We start from the raw sequence: 9041 nt of genomic DNA, 5'->3' as shown, positions 1-9041 counted from the left end.
TTGCATAACTACAGCTCCCAGCATGCCCTTTTTGCATGCTGGGAGCTGTTGCTAAGTAACAGCAGGAGGCTGTAACTCACCTCCAACGATCCTCGACGCACAGGTCAGTCCCTCGTCGTCTCCGCCGCGGCCGTCGCTCCTGGGGCCCCGATCCCAACAGGGGCGCCGGGGATCGGGGTCCCCAGCACCCGGGGTGCACGTCCCGCACCCGCTCACGTCCTCCGGAAGAGGGGCGGAGCTGGTTGCGGGAGTGACACCCGCAGCAGGCGCCCTGATTGGTCGGCTGGTAATCCGGCCGACGAATCAGGGCGATCGTGAGGTGGCACCAGTGCAGGCTCTGGCTGTTCGGGGCCGTCGGAGACGGCCCCGAACAGCCTGTAATTCCGGGTCACCGGGTCACTGGAGACCCGATTGACCCGGAATCTGCTGCAGATCGCTGGACTGAATTGTCCAGCGATCTGCGGCCATCGCCGACATGGGGGGGCATAATGACCCCCCTGGGCGATATGCCCCGATGCCTGCTGAACGATTTCAGCAGGCATCGGGCACCGGCTCCCCTCCGGCTAGCGGCGGGGGGCTGGGATTTGACAGGACGTACTCAAACGTCCTGAGTCCTTAAGGACTCGGAAAAGGGGACGTTTGAGTACGTCCTGCGTCCTTACGGGGTTAATATCTGATACGTCCCCTATCTGGGGACCATATATTAAATGGATTTTTGAGAACGGGGGCCGATTTCGAAGCTTGCTTCCGTCGCCCTATGCATTGACCCGATATGGCAGTATCTTCGGGTACAGTGCACCACCCCATTACAGTGATAAAAAGAAAGATTCCTAGTTTCGTTGCTACTTGCTTGCTGGCTAGCTAGCCCTGTGGGCCTTGCTGCTGCTGCAGCCGAAAAACAAAAGGTGGTGCTGCTGCTGCTTGTGTCTGGCAGCTGTTGGAGCGTCCAGGCACAGGACTTCTGCTGCTGCTGAATAAATGGCCTCCTTAATTGGATAATCTGAGCAGCCAGCACACCTGTGCAGGTTGAACATGACATGATAGGTAGCTGTCTTTTAGCTGATGTGTACTGAATTTTCCTAATTGACATACATGGGGGTCTCCTGGCTGTTCACACAGGTGTGTCATTGCTGTACATTGACCATGCATTGCTTCTGTGGTATTGCAAAGACAAAGACAAATGTTTCCGGCCATCCGTTGCACTAATGGATTGGTCATCAGCTGGCTGTCTATGTCCCTCATCAATAAAGACCAAAGTACAGAGGGTTAGGCTATTCTATTGTGCACCTACCTAATGTATCAAAAGGCGCAAGGCCCTTGATAAATTCTGTGCACAGACTTTGAGATCTATGCTTTAGACTGTATCTAAACCTGCTCCAACATGGACTGACATTCTGGCCTACTTTCAGCCGATGCGACTTGTCTGTCGCTGAACAGTCGCTTTTTATGTATTCAGCACCTATGTATAATGTTGTAAAAATGCTCTAGAGGCTAAAGTTTCAGAAATGTCGCACATATTTGGCCTGCAACTTTCTGTGCGACAAATTTAGACAGGAAAAATCAGTATAAATCCTTAGAAAATTATCCCCCAGTGTCTTCATCTGCTGGCGGTATTGAATAAGCATTGCTGCATTGATAGGGTCTGAATAAGACAAAAAAAAAGAAGACAAATAAGAATAATATGCAGAGAAAAAAGGGGGAAAGAAGAAAAACGTGAAAAAACTTGAAAAAAAGTAAGAGGAAAAGAAGGGAGAAAAAGGTGAAAACGGGTTTAAAACCGATTTTGGCGGAGAAATATATATATATATATATATATATATATATACACATATATAAATGTATTCTCCGTTGAGATATTGCTGCTGCTGTGTCCAGGAGCCTCCTTAGCACTGTGCTGTGATGTCACTCAATACCACTGACATCACGAGGTGTAAACAACATCTCACCTTTGCTGTGTATGTGACTATGGAGCTGGTTGGTGATGTCGTCTAGAACCTTCATAGAAGCAACAGGAGATTGTTGCATCCATCTAGAACCCTTAGAACTACTGTGCTATGATGTCACTCACTTCCACTGGCCTTGCAAAGTGTAAACAACAACTCACCTTTGTTGTGTATGTAACCATGGAGATTGTGATGTCGCCTAGAACCTTCATAGAACCGGCAGCTTTATGAGAATCAGCACTGCCCTGAGCAGAATCATCACCGCCATAGGTTGTCAAATAACCCGAAGTTAACCAGCTACGCCGGTGTGGGGATGGGTGCAGGTGTACCAGGGCTTCCCGGGGCTGGTTCTGAGGAATCAGCTCGACAGCTGCCCCGATGTGACCTGTTCCCTCCAGGTCTCGCCATGAGGCTGAGAGGGTCTAGAGCCGAGGTACTTTTGTGCCTCGGGGAGTGGTGACCCCGAGGTGCCGAAACTCACTGGGTATACTGGCTCACTGAGTTGAAGCACGGGCACCATAATCTCTTCACCTTGTGGCACTCACCTCTTGATTCCCGGCCTTCTGGCTAGGATCAGAGAAATTTTTATAGATCCGGCCGGATGTCCGGGCAGTATATCAGCACACATTCACTTATTTATTTATTTTTGTCTCACTGTGTCACTTTTTGCTTGTTGTGTGTTCACAGGATTTGTCAGGATGCGGTAGCCCTTCTGGGTGTCCCTCCTGGCGGTCTAGGGGAGGTGTGTGTGGCCATTAGGTTCCGCACCTCTCTGCAAACACCCCGGGTACTCCTGGTTTGGCAGGGTACCTACCGTTATCGGCTCTGCAGGCAGATACCTTGGCTAACGCCAAGGGGGATGCCGGGAGCATTTGTGGTCCCCTAGTAGCTTCGGTGAAAAGGGACATCGAACCTGGAACCTCGCAGGTACCTTTTGGTCCGGAGGCGAAGGGTAAGGTTTGTTGGGGAGCCTCTCTCCTATCAGAGAAGGGCTTATGATAGACCACATCCTTTGTGCACGTTTTTTTAGTGTAACACATTTGCACTTTTTCTTGCACTTTGGGTGATTCGAGAGCACGTTCCTCGGCTCTTAGATAATAAGAAAAAAAAAATACAGGAGATCTGGTCAGAAGGTACTCGGGTACCCCTCTCCTCGGCCTTGTGGGATCGCCCAGGTTTATTGCCTGGGCTTCACCCACTTGTTGCTATTGGGGAGAGTGCTTAGTCCCAGGGTAACGGGTTGCGATCGCCTCTCAAAGCCTTTGGATGGAGAGAGGTTTGAGCGAATTGGCTGGTTGGTTGGAGCGGAGAGAACCAGACCAAAACACGAATGAACCATGGATGAAGATCTAGATCCTGGTTTGGTACCAGCTTATGCCCGGATTAAACATACTGTGCGGGTTATTCTCACAGGTGATGCGGTGGATGCACGTGGCATGAGGTTCGTGATAGAGGACGTGCTCGACAAGATTCTTAATGTTCGTAAGCGAGAGATTTTGGCCATCCAGGATTACCCTAAGCGGAGGATCTACGACTGCACTTTCATGGGGGTAGGCGTATTCTTAGATGCGGTAATGAGAATTCCAAAGCAAGATGATCCGAGGCTTAAGGGTATCCAAATTGTCAAGCACGTCCTAGATGAAACCAAGTTGATTGTCGTGAAGATGTACTCCCCTTTTGTAAATCAGAGAGAGATCGATGGGTTCCTTGCAGCCTTCTTTAAAATGGTGGAGTTCAGAGGAAAGATCATGAACGACTGTGGTGTCTGGACCTCAAAATGGCGATATCAAGTCATGTGCAACAAAGACCCCACCCTCCCAGGGGGGATACTTTTACCGCCTGCTCGTTTTAAATTAAACAATGTGTGTGGCGACCTCTTTTTTGCGGGAATGCCTAACTTCTGCAGAAGGTGCCAACGCTATGGGCACGTAAAGGAAAATTGTGAAAGTTCCTGTAAAAAATGTGGAAGCATACAACATGAAACAGAAGAATGTGATAAGGGTTTGAGATGTAATTTTTGCCGTCACTTTGGTCACGTGTATGCTTCCTGTCCCCACAGACCACAAAAAAACACAGAACAGCAAGGGCAACCCAAAAGAGACTTCCGGAGACCAGCCTGGGGAAAAGCCAGAGAGCACCCCCTACAAGAAGAGGTAAGCTGTGAGATGGAGACCACGGTCCCCCCAAAAAGAACTCCAGGAGAAAGAGGCACAGGTGGAAAGGGGGACCCCAAAAGAGAGGAGGCAAGGGAAGAGAAATGCGAGAGGGAGTTGGGCGGATACCTCAGAGAAGGTGGAAGAGCGAGAGGTGCCCGATTCCACCCCAGAAGGTCCTCCTGCTTTGGATCCCCCTGTGGGCAAAAACCCGGACGGAGTGGCTCCAAAGGGCGTCCAGACTCGGAGGTGGTCCAGGAGGAGCCGATGGAAGTTCCTGTCGTGACGGGGGCTCCAAGTGAAGCTCCTCCACAGGTCCCAGCGGTGGATACCCCTCCTCCTCCCAGGGAGGGTGGGGTTTCAGGGGTGACCATCTCCGAGGTCCCGGAAACGGACCTAAGTACGCACCCGACCCCTATGGAGGGGCAAGACGTGGACGCCGAAAAAGAGAATGGAGCCCAGAAGCTAGTCTTACCAATGTGCTCCGTCTATACACCTGTGGTCTTGGAGGAGGGGGGCTGCTCGAGCAATGGTGGTTCCTCTCCGGCTTCCTCTATGTGTACGGTAGAGTCGGAGGTGGGGGGTTACGAGAGCTCCAGTGAGCAATCTGGTTTTTAAGTTGTTATCTGAGCCTCCCTTTTTTTACATCTCCAATGGCTGAGTTGTCCGGATTGTCTATGAATGTAAGAAGTATAAGTTCACGAGCGAGATGGGTTGCCCTTTTTAACTACTTGTCTATTTTTGCTTCTTCTGTGGTTTTCCTGCAGGAGTGCGGCATCCCGCATAGTCTAAATTATGAAAAGTATAAAAAAGATTGGGTACACGGTCCATCAGTCTGGTCTGGATCTAACAAATCCAGATCAGCAGGGGTCACCATACTTTTTAAAGGAAATGTTTTTATTGATTTCATTCATGAGATTTTACCAGGCAGAATTTTATTGGTTAAAGCTTTTATTGATGGTATTAAATGGCAGTTTTTAAATTTTTATGGTTCACCCGATAAAAATGATAGAGCACGGATGTTAGAGATTTTACCCCTTTTTATCAATGATTCTGAATCTCTTATTTTAGCAGGTGACTTTAATTGTATTTTAAGGGGGAGCACCATTTTACCAATTCAGTAAGTAGAAACTATGATAAAACATCTTCTATGTTAAAAAATATGATTATTGATTTTAGACTTACTGATGTTTTTAATAAATGCAATAGTATTTTACCAGAAAGAGACGGTGTGACCTGGAGCAACGCAAACTGCAGCTCCAGGATCGATTTTATCTTCTGTTCTTATCAAGTACTGCCTTTTAAGTGTGATGTTTTAACCAATGTTTTTTCTGATCACAAACTTTTATCTTTTAAGGTGAAGAGTGATTTTAGAAAAAAGACTGGGAGGAATGCCTGGAAGATGAATGTATCCCTTTTAGAAGATCCGCAGGTTTTATCCGATATTATCAACTTCTACAAGGACTGCAGACGAGTAAGAGATCCTAACACTCCCATCAGTATATGGTGGGAGAAAATGAAAACAAAAATAAGAGTTTTTTATTAGAGTAGGGATCTCTAGAGCTAAAGAGAAGCGTGAGTTTTACTCCCTTCTAAATACCCGTCTGCAGACCCTGTACAAATTCAGAGACAATGGTATAGAGGTTTATAGAGAAATTACTGACTTAAAAAAAGAAATAAAACAGTGCCTGGAGCAGAAGGGAAAAGAGATAATTTTCAGATCCAAAATAAAGCACCTTGAAGAGAACGAGACCTGCTCCAGGTACATTTTTAAGATTGAAACGGATAAAAAGGTTTTAATTGATAATATACAAGGAGAAAAAGATGTACAGGGTATTTTAACCCCTTAAGGACCCAGCCATTTTACACCTCAGGACCCGGCCATTTTTTGCAATTCTGACCACTGTCACTTTAAACATTAATAACTCTGGAATGCTTTTAGTTATCATTCTGATTCCGAGAGTGTTTTTTCGTGACATATTCTACTTTAACATAGTGGTAAAATTTTGTGGTATCTTGCATCCTTTCTTAGTGAAAAATCCCAAAATTTTATGAAAAATTTGAAAATTTTGCATTTTTTTAACTTTGAAGCTCTCTGCTTGTAAGGAAAATGGATATTCCAAATAATTTTTTTTTATTCACATATACAATATGTCTATTTTATGTTTGCATCATAAAATTTACGTGTTTTTACTTTTGGAAGTCACCAGAGGGCTTCAAATTTCAGCAGCAATTTTCCAATTTTTCACAAAATTTCCAAACTCACAATTTTTCATGGACCAGTTCAGGTTTGAAGTAGATTTGAAGGGTCTTCATATTAGAAATACCCCACAAATGATCCCCATTATAAAAACTGCACCCCCCAAAGTATTCAAAATGACATTCAGTCCGCGTTGTAACCCTTTAGGTGTTTCACAGGAATAACAGCAAAGTAAAGGAGAAAATTCACAATCTCCATTTTTTACACTCGCATGTTCTTGTAGACCCAATTTTTGAATTTTTACAAGGGGAAAAAGGAGAAAATGTATACTTATATTTGTAGCCCAATTTCTCTCGAGTAAGCACATACCTCATATGTCTATGTAAAGTGTTCGGCGGGCGCAGTAGAGGGCTCAGAAGCGAAGGAGCGACAATGGGATTTTGGAGAGTACGTTTTTTTTAAATGGTTTTTGGGAGGCATGTTGCATTTAGGAAGCCCCTATGGTGCCAGAACAGCAAAAATCCCCCACATGGCATACCATTTTGGAAACTAGACCCCTTGAGGTACGTAACAAGGAATAAAGTGAGCCTTAATACCCCACAGGGGTTTCACGACTTTTGCATATGTAAAAAAATAAAAATAAAATTTCACTAAAATGTGTGTTTACCCCCAAATTTCACATTTTTGCAAGGGTTAATAGCAGAAAATACCCCACAAACATTGTAACCCCATCTCTTCTGAGTATGAAGGTACCCCATAAGTTGACCTGAGGTGTACTATGGGTGAACTACAATGCTCAGAAGAGAAGGAGTCATATTTGGCTTTTTGAGAGCAAATTTTGCTCGGGGGCATGTCGCATTTAGGAAGCCCCTATGGTGCCAGGACAGCAAAAAAAAAACACATGGCATACCATTTTGGAAACTAGACCCCTTGTGGAACGTAACAAGAAATAAAGTGAGCCTTAATACCCCACAGGGGTTTCACGACTTTTGCATACGTAAAAAAAAAAATCACTAAAATGTGTGTTTCCCCCCAAATTTCACATTTTTGCAAGGGTTAATAGCAGAAAATACCCCCCAAAATTTGTAACCACATCTCTTCTGAGTATGGAGGTACCCCATAAGTTCACCTGAAGTGCACTACGGGCGAACTACAATGCTCAGAAGAGAAGGAGTCATATTTGGCTTTTTGAGAGCAAATTTTGCTCGGGGGGCATGTCGCATTTAGGAAGCCCATATGGTGCCAGGGCAGCAAAATAACCCCCACATGGCATACCATTTTGGAAACTAGACCCCTTGAGGAACGTAACAAGGCATAAAATGAGCATTTACCCCCCACTGGTGTCTGTCATATCTTTGGAACAGTGGGCTGTACAACATTTTTTATTTGCACAGCCAACTCTTCCAAAGATCTATCAGACACCTGTGGGGTGTAAATTCTCACTGCACCCCTCATTACATTCCGTGAGGGGTGTAGTTTCTGAAATGGGGTCACATGTGTTTTTTTTTTTTTTTTGCGTTTGTCAAAACCGCTGTAACAATCAGCCACCCCTGTGCAAATCACCTCAAATGTACATGGCGCACTCTCCCTTCTGGGCCTTGTTGTGCGCCCCCAGAGCACTTTGCGCCCACATATGGGGTATCTCCGTACTCGGGAGAAATTGCGTTACAAATTTTGTGGGGCTTTTTTCCCCTTTACCTCTTGTCAAAATGAAAAGTATAGGGCAACACCAGCATGTTAGTGTAAAAAGTTTATTTTTTTACACTAACATGCTGGTGTAGACCCCAACTTCACCTTTTCATAAGGGGTGAAAGGAGAAAAAGACCCCCAAGATTTGTTATTCAATTTCTCCCGAGTACGGCGATACCCCATATGTGGCCCTAAACTGTTGCCTTGAAATACGACAGGGCTCCGAAGTGAGAGCGCCATGCGCATTTGAGGCCTGAATTAGGGATTTGCATAGGGGTGGACATAGGGGTATTCTACGCCAGTGATTCCCAAACAGGGTGCCTCCAGCTGTTGCAAAACTCCCAGCATGCCTGGACAGTCAACGGCTGTCTGGCAATACTGGGAGTTGTTGTTTTGCAACAGCTGGAGGCTCCATTTTGGAAAGAGTGGCGTACCAGGCGTTTTTCATTTTTATTGGGGAGGGAGGGGGGCTGTGTAGGGGTATGTGTATATGTAGTGTTTTTTACTTTTTATTTTATTTTGTGGTAGTGTAGTGTAGTGTAGTGTTTTTAGGGTACAGTCACACGGGCGGGGGGTTACAGCGAGTTTGAGCTGCCGCGCAAAATTTGCTGCATCGCAAACTTGCAGCCCGATACTCACTGTAAGCCCCTGCCCATGTGAATGTACCCTGTACATTCACAGGGGGGGACCTCCAGCTGTTGCAAAACTACTACTCCCAGCATGCCTGAGAATGTTTGGTAGTTCTGGTTTTGCAACAGCTGGAGGCACACGAGTTGGGAAACACTGAGTTAGGAAACAATGTTTCCCAAGCAGTGTGCCTCCAGCTGTTGCAAAACCACAACTCCCAAACATTCTCAGGCATGCTGGGAGTAGTAGTTCGGCAACATCTTTAGAGCCAGATGTTGCCGAACTACAACTCCCAGCATGCTTGGAGTTGTAGTTTTGCAACATCTGGAGGACTACAGTTTGCAGACCACTAATACAGTGGTTCCCAATCTGTGCCCTTCCAGATGTTGCAAAACTACAACTCCCAGTATGCCAAAACTGTCCAGGCAT

The 9041-nt window shown here is 45.9% G+C and overlaps 1 pseudogene; it reads left to right on the top strand.

Moving 5' to 3' along the window:
- The first annotated feature begins 635 nt into the window (after window positions 1-635).
- LOC130328401 (U2 spliceosomal RNA) lies at window positions 636-804 on the top strand (annotated as a pseudogene).
- Window positions 805-9041: the final 8237 nt, after the last annotated feature.

Source organism: Hyla sarda, unplaced genomic scaffold (assembly GCF_029499605.1).
Source record: "Hyla sarda isolate aHylSar1 unplaced genomic scaffold, aHylSar1.hap1 scaffold_307, whole genome shotgun sequence".
NCBI classification, from domain to species: domain Eukaryota; kingdom Metazoa; phylum Chordata; class Amphibia; order Anura; family Hylidae; genus Hyla; species Hyla sarda.
This window is presented reverse-complemented; position numbering and strand designations above follow the sequence as displayed.